Raw genomic sequence first — 18666 nt, forward strand, 5'->3', positions numbered from 1 at the left:
TTTTAAAAGGATATTCCTAAGAAGAGGATGGAAAAGAATCCATTTTACCTTTTCCATAACTAAGGAAATGGCTGCAACATTTAAAGCCGAAAGGAACACTTGGCCGCTGCACAGAAAGTAGACCAACATTAATTTCTAGGCACACCTGCTACTCCTGTTTTTAGACATTTTTAAATTTAATATAATCCCTTGCAGTGAACATTCTGAGTTACACTGTGCACCCTTTTATGTGGTCTAATGAACTAAGTATGATTCTTGATGTCTAACCAACTTTTATTTTTAGGTTTTTCAATAAAATTCTAGCTACATCTGTATGCTTAATCCTCATATAACTCTAACAGGAGCTGGCTGATGAAAAAATGCGAAGTAATATTACCTCTTAAGTTTTCAAAAATATTTATGCTTGTGAAAGTTAAGAGTAAGTCATCTTCTAATTCCTTTTCACTTTTTTTATTCCATCTTCTATTTCCCCTTAAAGATAACAAAATAAACTACAGCTTCTTTTCCTTTTCAGTAGTCCTGCTTAAGAGCAATAAAATTCTGAGAAATAGAATTGTTTATTTTTAAATTACCAGTTTTATATTTGAAAGTTTGGGGGTAAACTTTTGTCATGAACTCTACTCTGAAAAAAGCAGTTTAAGTGCAATGTTTTGTGGACCAGTTTCACTCCCTCAAACAGGGAAACCAGAAAATAGAGATAGAGCAACACACGCCTTTGCCACAATCTCAGTCAAATCACACAAATCTCATTTGATCCTTCAGACTTATGGCAAACCCATGACCAGAAGTTCAAAATGTTTAAGTATAGTAAAGTGATATTTGGAGTGGTTTTGGTTTGTCTTCAGCACTTTCTTTGCCAAATGCTTGTCTCTTGGTGAGCTCTATACTCCTTGGGTCAGTTGTGAGTACTGAAGTAAGGGCTGCAAAGCCAAGCTCATGAGCTGCACTCTAAAGGATGATTCAGATAATGAATATACTTAAGTTGGCTACAGGGCAGAATATAATGTTCCAAATAAAAATATACTTTTTATTTTATTTTTTTTAAGAGTGTTACACCTGTAGCCATAAAAATTCTTACTGGATGTATACTTTACATTTTAACAGAAAAAACTTTACAAGTTGAAGAAGGAAATCTCTGTGAAGTTTCTGCTCTTCTGTTTTAAGAAAAAAACATGACCATAGCCTTCTATATATATTATTTTGATGAACTAGTATGGGGAAACAGATGAAATAAGCCTGTATGTACACCGGTGCATTGGCTTTGAGAGTACTGACTGAGTACTTGTCTTTGTTAGCTATGTCCTGCTTCAGGTCAGTCCTCTGTGCCAAGAAATTCAGACTGGTTCTGTCAACAGTGATTATACAGATGAGACCTGAGCTGGGACAAGTTCTCCACCTTGTCTATCTTTCTGCAACTCCAGATGTACATGACTCAATGCAGACATGAAATAAGTTACAAGCGAGTGCACAGGCAATACGGGCAATCAATGAGTAAGATGCCTCGGCTGAGCGAACTGTACAGAGCTGCTTGCAGCTAACTATAGTCATGATTTATTGTGCATCTTCGTCAACAAGAAAAGTGGTATTTTATTTCCCTGACTTTAACAGAAATCAATTTGTGAGGCCCAATTTACTCCGACTTTATTCAGCTTTTGGTCCATAAGCAATTAAAATGACTCCTCCCTTTCTCCATTACTCAGCAGATTAGAAGTTAGTCCTCTTGTGCTGTTATTAGATATGTCATTTTGCTATCCTCTGTTGTCTATGATAATATGTTAGAAAACTTTGATCTAAGTAAATATTGAGCTGTGCTCTTGCTAGAAAAATGAACAACCTGTATAATCAACTGAAAATTTTGTAATGAATTTACTTTCAGGTGTTCATCAATAATTTTAAAATATATTTCCTCTTGAAATGAAATAAAATTTAAAAAGCAAGAGTGACACTCTAAATATGTGTATTTTAGAAAAAAAATCCCCAAGTACATAAGCACTGTTTTTTCAGGCATGAGCATAACAGATATAGTATATCACAACATAACCACAGTATGAAGTAGAAGCAATAGCAGTATTCTGATTAAAATGTAGCACATTAGTTATATATATCTTTCATGGATGGTTTTTTAGTAGCTATAATGAGGTTTTAATGCCATCTATACCTTAAACTGATTTCAGTTGTGCCAGTAAACCATGCCAATTTAACTTCAATCTGAGATAGAGAGTTTATGTGTGTGAAAGAACTTCCTGCACACTTCATGTGAAAGAACTTCCTGCACACTTCAGCTCATTTTGGTGGCTTTTTTTTTTGCTACTATTAAACTGGAGGGACAAGTCCCTTGAAAAAAAAAGGGAAAAAACCCCAACCAACTTTGAAAATATTTGCATAAATTAACTTCTATAATGGAAATGGAATTTGCCAACAGAAAATGTGCAAGAATCTATGAGAAAACAAAGTGGAACTACAGTATCAAAAAACTATATGTGATGATTTGATATAAAGATTTCTAATACATATTATAACAGAGGAATATAAATATACAATATTATCTAAAATACAAATAAAGGAATATTTAAAATCCACATAATAAAAAAAGATTTCAGGAATTAAAAAAATCAGAAAATTAAGCCATAGTTACAAAAAATTATCAGCAATCTAGAGTGATTTTGTATAAATTGTTTTCCTTAAAAGCATATGTTGTCCCAAGGCCATTTGAACATTTGCCATCCAAAAGATCAAGTTCCTGTAAAGCATTACAATAATTTGAAAATTTTAATAAAATTATGAGAAATGCCCTTTCTGAAATATACTTAACAAAACTGGAAAAGAAGGCATTTGCAATGCAATTAAAATGCAATCACATACACTTACTCACCTGCAAAGAGCAATAAGAAGACAAAGGCATTAACTTCCTGCTGCAATTCAAGCCCAAGAGCCAAGGCCAGAGTAGTTGTTACAAGATGATGATAACCTATGCCAGGCAAGTAGGTAGCAATAAGATAAAAATAGATATGATAAACATAACATTGGCTTTGTTGTCTATGAACACTCATACTTTAGGTTTCTGACTTGTCCCTCTGAAGTACAGATTTGTATAAATACATTTTGGTCTTAAAAGTTGTGAAATTATTTGTAATCATGCTTCTGAGTACAACAAATGAGAAAAAAAAGACGTAAGCATATAAAAATAGAGAACTCATCAACATGTAGACCTCAAAGTAATTAGAACTGGGTGTGGAGCTCCTGATTTTAGAAGCTCCCACATATAAGGACACCAGATATGAAAGATTTAAATTTTTTATTACTAAAACCAAATTTATAGTTCTCATCATTTTAAACAAAAGCTAGCAACTGTAAGGCAAGTCTGATAGGTGATACATACAGAGAGCAATAAAACAAGATGTCCGAATGTATGAACAGCCCAATTTAGTTCAATATGTGTTTTTAAGCCAAGCACAAATTGATCTGAGTGATCCTCCTTCATCTGCCATTCTCTTCATCTGCCATCCAAGATGCAACACCAGTAGCACACTTCTGTGAGTTCAGACTTGGTGATAAATTGTTGGTCTTACTGGGGTATGGCTGTTTGCTGCCACATTTCAATGGGGAAAAGTCTATCCCGAACATGAAGCTATATGCTAAGACTGAGACAAGCAAACAGCACACTGGTAACCTCAACTGGTTGCACACTGCAACCCTCAATCCTCCTTCCATTTCCTCTAATACTACTCCAAATACACAAACTACCTCTTTTATTTGTGTAGGCTGCGATACTCACCTCATAACAGGTTGAACTACATCAGCTACTTATCCAGCTGGAAAGTACTGTTTGGTTTTGTTTATTCAGTTTGCATATCTGCCTTGAAAGATCCTGGTTTCTCATAAACTGCTTAAAACTATCTGAAAATGCGGTTCTTGTGAACTCTTACAGCAAGAGATGACACTTTCTAAATGAAAGGAGTGAGAAATAAGGCATCTATTCTACTTTATGTCATGATTTATTGTTAGGTAAATGAACTTTGCTACCTGAACTACCTTTTGCTATCTAGAGGACTCCAATGAGGACTGGAATCACTATGAAAAAAATGAAAGGTGTGTATGGGCAGGAAGAGGGAAGGAGATGGAGAGAAAATGAGCAAGGTCACTACTCGGAGTAGCGATGCTAATTTAAGCCATATTTAACATTATCCCTCGTGAGAAAGTTAAGATATGGAAGACAAACTGGGGGAAAAAGCTACCAAGTGTTTTGCATTACTTTCCTTCAGCCTTCCTGTAAGGTTGTCTGTCAGCCCCATTTCTGCAAAAAGCTAAGTTGTTTGGTTGATAAGACTGACAAGGGGCAGTTTCAGACACATGGAAACCTTTGGTCAACATATGGGCTGGAAAATCTCATTTCTTTTAACAGTGTAGGAGGTTGTAGAATAAGATTTTTAAGACCGTTTTGAAAATTTGTCTCATATGCAATATAGACTACTGCAGAAGTTGTCTATGGTAAAAGCTAGCTGAGGGTGGAAAAACATTTTTAGCCCAGATGGCTTCTTCACATACTGCTATTGTCCTGCAACTGCTGCTGAAAACACTGCTGAAGTTACTACTACATATACGTGTCAATCAAGAGTATTGGCTGGATCCTTAGCATAATTACTTGTTCAAATGCATGTATCAAAAGGAAAAGGAGGCCTGAGAAGAAGGTAAGAACATACACATAAAGAAAAGCTCTTTGTTTGAGGAAATGACTGAACTGCTGAAAAATTAAACCAAAACTTTCCCAGTCAGGGCCATTTTTGCTTACTTGGCTCTCTCCTATTCCTCTTTTTGACAAGGTTGCTAAACTTACAACAGTTCATCTAGGAAAGAAGGAACCAACTGTGTTTTTTAAAAAAAAAAAAAAACAAAACAAAAAGCAAGCTAGTCTTTTGTTATTTATTTAATTTTGTTCCTTTCTTTGAACACTGCTGCCAACCTACAAAGTCACTGGTATTTTTCATACCAACAGTATTGACTTAACAAACAAAAATTAAAATCCATAAGGTTTCCAAAATGATCCACTTGAAGCTATTCTTAGCTTTGTTTGTTATACACCACTGACAACATGTAATCATAATTGTAAAACAGTTTTAATAAAAAACACTTAACAAAAACATAAATCATTCTACACATAAATGAAAAAGCCAAACTTTATATTTGAAAAAAATAATTTCTTTTTGCAACTCTGATTAGAGTTATCATCTCCTGAAATGGTCCTGGACTGTCAGAAACTGAGGTTGATCAGATGAAGAATAGGAGCCTTGGCTGAGACTCAAGAAAAGCCTTTAAGTCTTGATAAATGCCTGAGATACAAAAATGTAAAAGAAATCAGGACACATTCTGACCTCAAATAACCTTGGTAATTAAACAATTCACTGACCTCAACGCACAAATACCTTTGATCTCAGTAGAAGAATTCAAGTAGAAGTTGTATGAATATTCTCATAATCTTGAGTTTCAACAGATTGTTTTTAACCTTGAAATCAGTAGTTTCATAACGAGTCATACAAATAATCTCACTGACTCTCATGTGACTACATAGGTAAGCAAATTATGCATATCTTTGCAACTCAGATACTGCGTTTGCATGAGTTATATACCACAAGAAGGAAAGAAAGGTAGTATTTTACTATCTCCATATCAGTCTCCATATCAGCAAATACAACTTGTGACAACTTTTAAGAGCCACACTGTCCACAGATTTTAATTCTTCACCCTCTGCTAGTCACTTCCGTCAGTCTGACACATCCTAAACTAAGAATTGTTTTGTTGCTCTCGACTTAGCACTTTATTTTTAAAAAACAGAGAATAAGCAAGCGAGGCAGCCTGCTTGGCTGAAGTTGCTGCTGCACAGCTGATGTGCCTGAAGTTTAGTGTCACTTTTCTCGTGGAGATATCTGTGAAGCAAAGCACAAAAATAATATGCCTGTTCTGGCGCGTCGGTTCCACGCCAGAGGAGGTGTAAGCGAAGGTGAAACGGAGGAGAGCGGAGGGGGAGACAACCTCCCCTCTTCCCTCCCTGCCCAGCGCAGCCTCCAGGGCGGGGGGCGGCGGAGGGGACCCCTCTGGCCGGGCGCTACCACCGAGGGGCTGCCCCTCGCCAGAACGAAAAGGGGCGGTAGGTCCCTATGAACTTTATTGATGAGCTTCTGTCGCCCAGGGCGCAGCGGTCACACACTAGAGCGGGTGGGGGAGGGAGGAAAGGGCCGTGGCTAACAAAGCCCGACCGCCTTCCTCCCTCGCTCCCAGCGCGGCTCCCAGCCGCCCCCGCGGGTCTTCCGCGGCCCGCCGAAGCGCCTGAACGAGCTCGGCAGTGAGGCGCCCAGGGCCGGCGAAAGAAAGCGGCGCCCGGGCGGTGGAGGGCCGGTGGTGTCCGGCGGGGAGGCTGGGGGCGGCCCGTAGGGGACCGACATAGGCTGGATTGCATCCCGGCCCTGCCCCTGCCACCCGCCGCGGCCGTTGTGCGCGGGCCGCGCCAAGCCGCTACCGAGCCTGCAGAAGAGAGCGACGGCACCATGCGCGGGCTCGCCGGCCCCCTCCGGCGACCCCTCCGAGGACGGAGGGGTGGGGCCAGAGGCAGGCCGGAGGAAGCGGGCGGCGGCGGCCAAGGAAACAGGGAGGCGGCGGCGCACGGCGAGGGAGGGAGCACAGAGCTCGAGCCGGGCCGGGCCCCGCGAAAGCAAACAGCAGAGCCAGCCTCCTCCTTCTCCTCCTCCTCCTCGCCCGTGAACAGCTACCGCTTCCGCCGCCCCGGGCAGGACTGCCTCGCCGCCCGAGCCGGGTGCCGGCGCAGGCCGGGCGCAGAGGTGCCCGAGGAGAGCCCGCGCTGGAGCGCGGATCATGAGCGCGGCCTCCGCCTGCGGTGAGCGTCCCCGGGCGCAACGGCACCCGCCTCCCCCGCCCGGCCCCGGCGGCCGCGGGGGGGGCTGGTGCGGTGCACGGCGAGCCGGAGGAAGGGGCTGGCGCCGCGTTCGCGGCTTGTCCCGCCGCCCCTCCTCCCGAGCCGCGGCCCGGCACTCCTCTCCCTTTGTTTGCTCGGCTCCCCGAGGCCCGCCGCCAGCCGCGTGCCATGCGCCCCAAGAGGCACCGGAGGCCGCTCGGCGCGGAGCGCTGCAGGGCGCGGCGGGAAGCGGCCTCCGGGGCCCCGGGCGGCGAGGTGTTGCCCGGCCTCCCGGCGGGACAGGACGGAGGGCCCGGCTATGGTTCTCACCGCACCAGTCCTCGGCGGGGCCGCCGACGGCTCCCCCACCCTCCCCTGGGCCGCTGCCCGAACGCACCCCGCGCCTGCCGGTGCCATTATCGAGGGCGGCGGAATTGGGCTGTTTTCCCCTTAGCCCGCCTTGGGACCCGCCTTCCGTCTGCGGCTTTGGGGGGGTCCCTGTCTCCGGCGGGGCGGGTGTGCGGAGGTGTCGATTTGGGCTGCCGGTGCTGGGGCTGGTGCGGCGGCGGAGCAGCCGCGGGTGTTGCGAGGTGAGGGTGCGCCAAGGGCTCCCGGAGGGGCGAGCGAGAGAAAGGCGCCTTTCTGTGACAGGCACCACTTAAAAACTTGGCTTAAACAAAAAGCAGCATCAAATCCCAAAACTTTACTCGCTTTCGTGGTTCTTCAAGCTGCTTCTTACACTCTCTTTCCCTAATGATGCCCCTTCTCTCAGTAAACACCTGGTCCTGGCCCGTGCCAACCCGATTGCTTAAGAAAAAAGCCTTTACAAAACAACGATGTTTTTGAGAGGTGCAGAGGATGATGCTTCTGTGATGTGAGGTATTTTGTCTGTCCTGTCTTCTTTTTTCTTTTATTTTCCTATGTTTTCAAAATCATCTTAGTTTGGAGCATGATTTTTTTGTGGAGTAGCTTACTGAGTTAAAGAAGTTGGTCACAGGATATACTTCAGTCAGGGAAAGTTTCTCTTTCACTTAATAAATTCTTGTGCCCTTTTACCGTTAGGTCTCAGCCCCTCTTTTCTACCTGCCAGGAACGTTTACACCATGTCCAGCCTCTTAATACACCTGTGGTTAAAAAATGTGTGCTGCAGGCCTCCTGTCTTAGAGAGCTGATGTCGGCACAAGCTTGAGGAATAAGGCATTTCTGCTCTGGATGAAAAAATAGCACTAGTTTTGTTTTATGCTAACAACCACATCTTTGGATTGTAGAAAATATGGAAGCTTTGGTGTAGTTACGAAATAAATTACTTAATGTCACAGCTTGGCTGGAAGACTTTAAACCACTGGAGAATGTGTAGGTATTTTTGGAGTTTTCTGCAGTAAGGCGGTAGTCATAACTCACAGTTTTATGTGTAACTTATGAAAGGCAAATTTCAGCTTTTTCAAAATGCTTGATTTTATGAAGTGTTAAACAATACTTGAATGGAGTCTTCACTTCCACTTTGATATTCCTTGGATTTGTGGCATTGCACTGTGTTTGGAACTGAGCTTTTACTTAAAACAGATTCATCTGTTGTATGCTATATCAGGCATGTATCCCCTATATCCTGAGTTTTGAGATGTAAGTAGATTTTTTTTAAATTAAAATTTAATGAAATTAAGCCTTAATATTTAAAAGTATGAATAATAACAGTATAGTGTTATATGGAGATACCTACACTGGCTAAGCTAGAGGGCTATGGAGTAGAAAGGGAGAAGCACTGGGTCGTTTCCAGAGGTTTTGTGAGCATCACTTCATGGCATTCCGTGTATACAGCATCAAAGTGTTTGCATGGATTTGGGAGACATGATGGGTAATTCTAAACTTCATGAGAACTTGACATACCGATATCTATAAAATCTGCGTATTAACTTCTTTGATCCTAGCTTGTGCAGTTGGTTGGTAACCTTCAGTTAGTCTTGGAGAGGGATGGTTTGAAGAAATGGTAACTAGTCTGCATTGTTCTGCAAGTAGATAACAAGTCATAACTCTCCCTGGTACAGTGAAGTGGTGGAGTGAGACAGTGAACTCTTAACTAAAAGTTTTTCTTATGAAGCAAGTTAATTATTTCTTCTCTTTCTTATGAAATTTTCTATAGTGATAGAGAAATTTGAACATAAATGTTTGAAAGGCTTCATTTGGTAGCCTTGCCCTGAGTTCACTACATATTTGCTCTGCTATTGTTGGCAAAACTGAGGCCACAGTCCAGGGTAATCCCTTACTCAAGTGCCTTATTTGCTGTCACTTTACTACCCTCCTGGGACTACAGAGCACTATTTTGGTAGTGTTTGGGTAGCACAATGTGATAACATAAAGTAGATAGAAAGGAGACTGTTCTCTGCTGGTGTGTCTCTCAGTGTTTTGTTGACAGGGCTTTAATGTGTGTTAGCAATAATTTAGGGGGGATAGCTTGAGCAGTCGTGATGCTCCAAGGAGAAAAATAAGATACAAGTAGTATAAAAGTGAATTTAATCTAATTTAGGAATGCAAATGCTAAAATATATTGAGTATAAGTTGGATAGAATTTGGACTGAAAAACAGAATGGAAATTTGTTATACGACTTAACTGTGTGTTTTGTACTGTCAAGTAGTAAACTGAAAAGAAATATGAAACTTAGAGTTTCCTCTTTTTTATGTTTTTTATTTTTCAGAAGAGAAATAATTATATCTGTAATGTTCCTTATCCTTATGTTTATTCCAAAATCTGATTTCATTCCATTTTAGTGTACACTTAATTTTTTGGAAATAAATACCAATCTTCAGAAGACAGTAGTTATACTTGATGCAAAGGCCCCAAGTTTTCACAGCCTTGGTCCTGATGCCTCCCAATCAATTTGTAGTAGCAGACAAGGAAGTATTCTTGTAAGAAAATAATTCTTGAAATTTTTTGTCAGCCATTTCAGATGACAAGTTACATACAGCAGTATGTTTTTTTAGAAAAGAAGAAGATTGTGCTTGTAATGGGATATTTATTGTCCAGGTTTAAAAAGCAGCTTCATACCACTCAAATATGTTTTTGATACAGCAGTATATAAACATTCATGAAACACAATAGGTTCCTTCTTTTATTATTATTTTTGCTTTTTCCTCTGGAAATAATTGATTTCTGAATTAAAACACTGTACTATGCAAGTTGAATAAATTTCTGGGTTAAAAATAGTTACATTACTTTTGAAATAAACATTTAAAAACTCACAGCTTTGGGGTTTTTGTTGCAGTAGGTTTTTCCCCCACAGTAGCTGAATGATCTTAGGCTACTGACACAAAAACCTGACACCTCCTTCAGCCTCTCCTGGTGATTAAAACCAAAACCAAAACCAGCTGACCTTGAATTATTGCCCTGGATGAAAATGGAAACCTGACTGTATGTAAAGTGCTGACTGATATGTCAAATATATGAAGAAGGGTACACAAACTTTGCTAGAGTCTCCACAGATTGAATTGAAAAAGGCCACATGGAGCAGAATCGGGCTTAGTCTACTTTTTGTGAAAATTAACTTTCAGATCAAAGCATTAGAAATTTAGTTCTCTGCTTCCTTAAGCTCGCTAAAATAAAAGTTGCTCCTACTATTTTCTTTTGCCAGTTTTCATGGTCTTCTGACTCCTGCTTTTGTCATGTACAGGCATGCAAACAAGAAGCATCTGCAACTCCAGACAATTTCAAAAAGCTTTGAGGTGTATGGCTTTGCAAATCTGACTGCTATTCATTAGTCTGTAATGTGGATTTAAGAACCTATCTTTACATATTTTTATTATTATAAAGATTAATAAACTGTTATCTCTCATGAAATTTTCTTCTGGAAAATATTAAGATAAAATACTTCGGAAATTATTGGTCCTTTTCTGTGTCCTTAACTGTTCACATAACACTTTGGGCTCTGAGGAACTCAGTTGGCTTCATTTATGACAAGGATGTAAGCCACATGTTACCTAAAAAATTCTTCCTTGCTTGCTACATCACCAAAAAAACTGTGTAAGTTAAATGTAAGTCTTTATTTGTTTAGCATGGATGTGGGGACATTGGCTGACTTGTTCTACCTCTGACTTTATACGCTACTGAAGGAATTTGAAAAAAAAGTCTTCTTGCTTGTAGGATGCTGTATATTGGTATCTTGCTAAGGATGCTGTATATTGGCATTTCTGTCCAGGTGCTGCTCCCCTAACATTGCTTCTTTTTGCGTATATATAGGGCACATAGAAAGCCTCTCATGCTCTGTCTTCTGTGAAACATTCTTTTTGTAATGTGCCAAGTGCAATAGATTGGCAGTTTAAAAAATTCTCAGGTTTGTAAAGTGTGTGAGTTTTTGTTATCAACACTAAATAATCATACCGTAAACTGCTGTAAAATAGTTTTGCATGAGAACCATTTTCTCTGGCAGTGAAGGTATAAATAATGGATGTTAGTGATTTTTTTCAGAGTTCATTAAGTGTTTGGTAGTTAAAAATTTAAACAATGAAAATGAACCTGTGTGTATTGTTAAGTAAATCATACAGATATGTGGTATTTTTCTTTGTTTCTCAGTGCAGTGTATAATCAGAAACTGTCTTTGTATCATATATATGATACTGAACTGTAAGTGGAGTTGTATAAGGTTTTCATGGTCTTGAGTTAATGTGGTGAATGCATCTGGCAGATAAATTGATTGATTAATTTTAGCATTTGAGATTGCAGACTTAATAACTTTGGTATTTTTCCTCAAGGATATTTTGTATTGCTTAAAACAGTACATTGAGTTCTACTCTGGATGACAAAATTGTTGGAAATGAGGTTCCAGTCAGGCTTAGTTTTACAGTGTGTGATCTCTTGTTTTTCTTCAGTAGTTTTATTCTTAATTAGTCTTGACGTTTTCTGGTAAATGTGCTAAAACAGTAGTTTTGTAGGAGTCTTGAGTAGGTGATTGTTTTTCCTTTTCCAAAGCAGTCTGCATTCCTCAAATATGTTGAGAACATAATAGTAAGCTATTCCAAATGTTTCTGAAACATATTTGGTCCCAAGATGTCTCCAATACAGTGGTCAAGCTTGCTTTCTCTCTTTGTTCCTTCTGATTTAGGGAGTCCTGTCTTCCCTGGCTTTGCCTCAGTAAGTGCTACAGAACTGGGCAATTACAAACTGTAATGTCGACTATGTTTTTGGCATCAGTAATGGGTTTTAATACCCTTGGAATCCCTTTGGGTTGGTAATCAGGTATCAGATTAAGAGTTTTGATAAAACAGAGAAACAGAAATGAATGGCATCAGGGTAAAGGTTTTTGATTACAGAAGTTGTGCCTTCGAGGATGAGATATATGGAAGCTGTACTCCAAAAACAGGGTAGGCAGCTTTTCAGATTGATGTTCTTTCAGGAGCCGGTGGGAACTGAGCAAGTGAGGAATTCTCTCTGTATTCAATGAACAGAAGCTATTTGTGCAGGAATACCGGTTTGGGTGAAACCTGTGCTAGGGAAGATTTCCAAGCTGGAATTTTGGTCAGCCCGAGGAGACTGACTCCAGAATAGTCGGTTTGTGTATTCAGAGGTAGGAGTCACTAGTTATGTGTGAGAGCTTAAATCTGGGTCTGTGCAGGGTAAGTGCCTGGTGGCTTTTTATGTTCCTTTCCCTCTCTGTTTCTCTTCAGTGGAAAGTAGAGGCAAAACCAGTTCTGATCCAGTGCACTCTGAAACACTGACTTTTCTCCTCTTTTTGGCTTTTGAAAGGAAGAGAGCTGCTGGTTAGTAGTAAGTAATGCTGGGAAGTAATAAAGTATTAGCCATAGGCCTTTGGCATGATTTTGTGCAAAAAATATAGTTACTTGGGAAAATAGTTACATATAAGTGTAAATACTCTGCAGTCCCTTACTGCAGGGATCAAAGAGAATCTATACTGACCAATGGCACTGGTCTTAATTGCAGTCTAATCCAGCAGTGATCAGAAGACAGTGAAGGGAAGTTGTTACATCAGTACTGACTCAGATGTCCCGTGTATTACAAAAATTAGTGCTTTTGGAATCTGCAGCGTTTTAAATGTTGTTTGACAGAGAAAAAAGGAACAGAATTTCAATGTATCAGCATTGAAAAGTACGCATCTATTCTCTCTATTCCCTTTTTTTTTGAATTGGGCTAATACTTTTTTTTCATTTTATTTATAGTTTGTGTTTAAATTTATGTCAGAGTGAACAGGAGAAAAAAAAAGTCGGTGTGTTTGTACATGGCTCTTTTTTTCATGCTTGAACTTTGAAGCTTAGCTAGCTTTTGCAGCCGGGCTTCTATACTCCTGGCTCTGCAGAAATCTGACCTTGCTCTGGAGATAGCTATCCTAAGGGGTCTGAGTTTGTGTAAATTTCATAGAGCATATTACTTCATAGAGATAGTGAAAATTTTATTTTTGATCCTGCGTATGAGAATTTATACACCAATGTGAAGTTGCTCAGTGTAAGGCCCAATTTTTTTATGTGCAAGCTGAACATAACCTACAATGAACAGTCCCATTGAGTTAAATGTCTGCTTACAATTAATTAATTAATCTGCGTTGGGTTAGGACATTAGCAAAATCAGATTTTTTAGGGCTAAGTTGAAAATGATTTTCTGCTTCTGTGGAACTTTATTTTAAAAAACCGACCACCACAAAAGAACCTTGGACCCAAACATCTTCCCGTGTGCATCAGGACAAAACAGCGTCTGTCTAAAAACTTTAATTAAAATATTCTCCATCAGATTTGCTAGTTGGGGTAGTGAGCCATTTCTGTCTGCAGGTGATCAGAGCGTAGGTGTAGGAGGAAAAAAAGAACTTCCCGATCTTAATCATGAATAATTAAGTGTCTCTCTCATTTTGACCCAAAATGAGAAAATTTACATGTAGAGTTAGCTTTGTCAGAACTGGTATAGTCCTGTAAAAAGGTTTTATTCTGACAAGTCAGGACTTCATGAAAAAGATGGCTAAGCAGCTTTGCCTATGCAGTCAAAATTCTGTTCCCACTCTGGTCAGTGTCTGAGCTGTACAGAGTTATTGTATGTGCCTTCTTAAAAGCACTCCTTGGACTTAAAAGAACTGTGAATTTAGAAATCTATTTAATATTTCACTGTATGTTTTAGGGGAAACAAAATGTTAAGGTAATTTTGTCAGATTAGGAGATAATATTCTCTCTATAGGTGTGTTTACCCTGTGTATTTAACAGTACTTTTTGCACAGCCGTCTCCTCTTTCCCATATATGGATAGACTCTAAACCATAAAGAAGCTAATTAATTTACTCTGTTCTTATTAGGCCTCCTACCAGTGAAAATGGGAAGGGAAGTATTTTAAATAAGATGTATTTTACATTCTCACTTTCCAAAACGCAGAACTTGAATTACTCTTTGCAGTGGGTCCTAGGACCTTGGAGGGGCAGCCAGGCTGAACATGTGAGGGTCAATGGACACACATGAGGTGGGACTTCTGCTTGATCTAGGTTCTGCTGCTGGAGCATGTTCTAGGGGAGACTGCTTAATTACAGAGGTACTCAATGAGGAAGAAGATTTCCCCTTGGCCACCTACCTGACTTAAGATCACCCAATCCTTAAACAAGGAGAAGGAAGTTCATTTCCCATCTCTCCACCTCCTGCCTTCTGGTTTGTTGTGTTGTACTGGCATGTCTGCAAAATAAACCTTACTTTCTGTTTCACTGACTGGATCTCTTTTCCTGATCCTGAAAGACTGATCTTCTGTAGCTGATACTGTTTGACAATCTCAGTTGAATTGTATCTTGTTAAATAGCATAGATGTTCCAGAATAGAAACGAGATACAGCTATGTAAGGGTAGGTTCCTTACACTTGTTGTATTAAATGCTCTTTTGCCTTTAAAACGGATTCCCAAGTGTGCAAGACTGAAATAATGGTTGTCACTGTTATTTATTTGGAAACATCTAATAGGTGGACATTGGGCCTATCGATGTGATGGACAAAATGTATGTGCAGTGAAATACAAAATTAAATGTAAAAGTATGTAGCTAAAAATTCCCTTGTCATTTGCATGTACAGGTTTCACAAACTGCAAGCAGTACAGGCTGCATTTCCCAGTGATGTAAAATATGGGATGTAACAGCTTGTTAGGTAGAGCCCTCATTCAGAATGTGAGATAGCCAAGGTAATTTTCCACTTCTTTCTGTATGAGGACTACCTTGAACAGCAGCCTTTTGACTGCTCCGTAGTGTGAAAAGTTTTCTAGTCCTTCTTTTAAAGCTGTTCAATAGAAGATAAACAGAGCTGAAAAAGGATAGGCTAGGTAGAGATGGTATGTTTTTCTCATCTCAGTGGAGGAAGCAAGTGCCTTGTCAAGGGAAAACCTGAGACTGACTTTCTTGTGCAATTCATCCTGCATCTGAAACTGTTGCTGCACAGTAGTGTATCTTAAGAATAAGTGAGAATCTCCCTTTCACAGTGTCTAGGACCACTGTCCAAATAATTTGTAGCTTGATTTCCATTGGTGCAAGCTCCTAATATCTGGAGGGATGCTATGATCATTTTTCCACTTCTCATGATGTCCATAAAAAGAAGCGATTGCCACTGAATTTTGTGCGGCATCGCTCTGTGAAGTGATGATGGACAGTTTTAGAACATGCCTGAGGAGGCAGGTGAAGGTGTTAACCACGAGGTAGCCACTGATACTGTTCTTTTAACACTAAGTACTTCTCATTTTATATGCAAAAAATAAGGCTAAGGACTACTGAGAAGCTCTTAATTAAAAAAAAAAAAAAGTCCCTCTGAAATTCTGGTACTTCCTGGATTAAGCTGCTCCTGGTATGTGAAAGGAGAAGGCTTTTGATGGAAAACAGTTTAAGGTCCTCATGTCTGTGAGTTTTAAGGAACCTGACTGTTCTAGTATACCCAAAGTACTTGCAGCTCCTGTTGATTTTTAGAGGGATTGCTTATGCCTAGGTACTAAAAAAATAATCTTAACTTGGACAAAAGTTAGATCTTTTATGTCTGTTTTAGGTAAGATGATTGTAATTCTGACCTTTGCAGTTTGTCAGAATGTACTTTGCTTTCAACTGTATTTTTGGAAAGCAGGCCATCAACCTCAGATCTGTTCTGTTGCAAGCAAAATGTGATAGGGGTTGTGAGAATGCTTTGTGCCTTTCTAGAGACACCAGTTTAACCAACTCAGAGTTTGTGTCATACAGAGCTTAAAGTCTGGGCCTTGGCCTATTTGTTAGTCTGAATTTACTTTCTTTGCAGGTCAAACTTTAATTATTAGTTAAGAACTAACCGTGAAGGGTGTGTGTCGATGTGTTTTTTGTTTGGTTTGGGGAGTTTCTTTAGGTGGGGAGGAGGAGATTAGTGTTTTTACCTTCCTCCATAACTTTGGTGTTTTGCTTTTATTTTTTCTGCATATTTTTAACTTCTTTAGATATATACCACTGTCGGTCTTCTGCTCCTCATCCTGCTACCTGTTACGTCTTTGTACTGTAACATGGATTATTCATTCACTTATTGCTTTGATAAACAAAACACTTGGGCTGAAAGGACTTTGTAAAATATCTGCTGAATTGTGAAGTTTTAAAGAAATTCAGGAAGCTGAATCACGACTAACTAGAGGACAGTGATAAGAAGGTATACTGAAAGGTTGGGTATGTCTCAACAGAATGATGAAACCCGAGGTCTTGTGTTTGACTTCTCCATTGTCAGCAAACCCCTGAAAGGGACCTCGAGCTTTAACTCTCGCAGCATGTGGCAGTTTGCTGCTGCAGTCAGCTACTGGAGTTGTGCTTGTTCTGTTGCCATCGTAGAGACATGGGGGAGATTTCAGATTTAAGTCGGTAGGTATTTACCCAAAACCCCAACAGGTCGCCCCCCTGCGCCCATCATTCCACTTTATGAAAATTCAGAATTTAGGTTTCAGAATTAAATTACCTTAATTTCACCTTATGGTGCATATTATTCATCTTATTAATGCACCTAAAAAAATGGAAATTAAGCTCTCTATGTTCTGACTCATGGAGTGTTGAATAGAGCATCGAGTGCCTGTGCACTAACATTTAAGTGTCGAACATAGAGACAGCAAAAATTTCCTTAATTAAACCAATAATTCTGTCTGGAATTTCGAGTTTGATTGGTATACTGTAAGTAAATGGTAGGACCATACATTTTAAAGGATGTTGGAGAGTAGAATTAATGTAAACATTTTTGTTCCATATGTGAGACAAGAAAGAGAATTGGTCAGGCAACTCTTCTGGCTTTTCTCAACTTCTGTGTTCTTAGGCTTTGAACCTTAATGAAATCATCTACTATGTTTCCTATATAAATGGTTCAGATAAAGGTTATAAAATTATTTTTCTCAGTATGTTCAAGAAGGGAAACACAAGAGACTTTACTTACTGAGAGAAGTTGTCTGATTATTTTAGTGATAATGTTTTAAATTTTCCAGGAAGTAAAATTGTCAGTAGAATTTGCTGATCACTTCAGGAATAAAGACTCTCTAATTTTTAATTAACATGATACACAGAAAATGTTTTTTAGGTTTTATGTTTTTTGCTAGTGATTTCTTACTGTAGTGATATAAAAAATTATCTCATAAGCCTAAGCAAAAATTAAGAAAAAGTCACAGTGACAAACCACTTTTACTTCTAATGACATGTGTGGTATCTTGAAGATTGGAGGTAAACATTTGTATGTTACAATGAAACAGTTTTGTAAAAAGTGTCTCTCTGCGTTGTTTCGTGCCACTTTCTTCCTTTGTTTTCTAAATACTTTTGAGTTCCAGAGAAAGCTTTTCCTGAATTTAGAAATGTCCTTGGATTTTTTTTTTATGTATAAGAATATAAGAATTTTTGCCATTTCTGCTCCCTTAGTTGGGACGCTACCTATCTTCTTATTTGATAACACGTAAAGAGACTGCAGGGCATACAGACAGAACCTTGCATGGTTGAGCTTTGTTTCTATAGGAAATAATGCTGAAACAAACAATAGTCTCTGGATATGAGTTTAACTCTGAACTTTTGAGAAGTGACTAGGGAACTTGATTTCTTGACTAGTAACCTGTACTTTATATGAGACACTATATTACATTATTTTTCCTAGTTGTTGTTATTTCAGGGATTAGAATGACCTTGATTGACTAAATGTAATTATTATTTAAATGTAGCCAATGTCTTTTTATCCCAGAACTTCCGTATTTCACTCAATGTCTATTTCTGTGTTCAATGAATTCTACAGAATGGATGCATATACTTTCAAATTATATGTATGTTATGTGTGCCACTTTGGAAAAATGTTACTGTCTTTAGTAAAAAAAAATGAATGAATGAATGAAATCTATGAGAATTTCACAAAGTTACTTTTCTTTTACAGTACACAGCTGAATAATATTGCTTGTTGGTGTTTGTATTCTGTCAGAACTTTCTACTGCTAGAAATTAAAGGTATGAACTGATTTCATGTACACAAAAAAGCAAAACCATAGAGGTAGAAGTCTGCAGGTTTGAAACATTAAATCTTTCAGTTATAGGGCAACCAAAGAGCTTGATACAAGGCAAATATTATGAAGTATTGACATTAAACCTTTTTGTACGGTCTGGAGGAGAATGGAGGGATCTTTGTGGCATCCGTGTATCAAATACATTGTATTTCTCTTTGATAATTTAGTGAAGAAAGTTCCAAAACAGAGGTCAGTCCCTTCTTCTCTGTGATTCTGAGGATTGCTCTTTATTAGCTGCTTCTTCCTCCTCAGCATGCTTGGAGATTTCTCGCCATGGGTGAACTCTGTACAGATGTTGT

At 39.3% G+C, this 18666-nt stretch overlaps 1 protein-coding gene and 1 long non-coding RNA gene across 3 annotated transcripts in view; one reads left to right on the plus strand and one right to left on the minus strand.

Annotated features, from left to right (window-relative positions):
- Nucleotides 1-498: 498 nt before the first annotated feature.
- On the minus strand, nucleotides 499-7409 carry LOC108640376. The gene is made up of 3 exons (XR_001921131.1): nucleotides 7302-7409; nucleotides 2873-2968; nucleotides 499-948 (listed from the first exon to the last, which is right to left on the minus strand). It is a non-coding gene; the product is annotated as an uncharacterized LOC108640376 (long non-coding RNA).
- Nucleotides 7410-7722: 313 nt separating this feature from the next.
- The window catches only part of SOCS6 (suppressor of cytokine signaling 6), a 30255-nt gene continuing 19311 nt past the window's right edge, over nucleotides 7723-18666 (plus strand). Inside the window, exon 1 of one of the 2 annotated variants that reach the window (XM_018082058.2) lies at nucleotides 7723-7783. The gene's annotated coding sequence lies outside the window, so the exon portion shown is untranslated. Of the gene's footprint in view, nucleotides 7784-18240; nucleotides 18312-18666 lie in introns of those variants that run through there. The other variant, XM_018082051.2, reaches the window with a different exon arrangement.

The sequence above is a fragment of the Manacus vitellinus genome, unplaced genomic scaffold (genome assembly GCF_001715985.3).
Source record: "Manacus vitellinus isolate BGI_N305 unplaced genomic scaffold, ASM171598v3 scaffold_1_pilon, whole genome shotgun sequence".
In the NCBI taxonomy this organism is placed as follows: domain Eukaryota; kingdom Metazoa; phylum Chordata; class Aves; order Passeriformes; family Pipridae; genus Manacus; species Manacus vitellinus.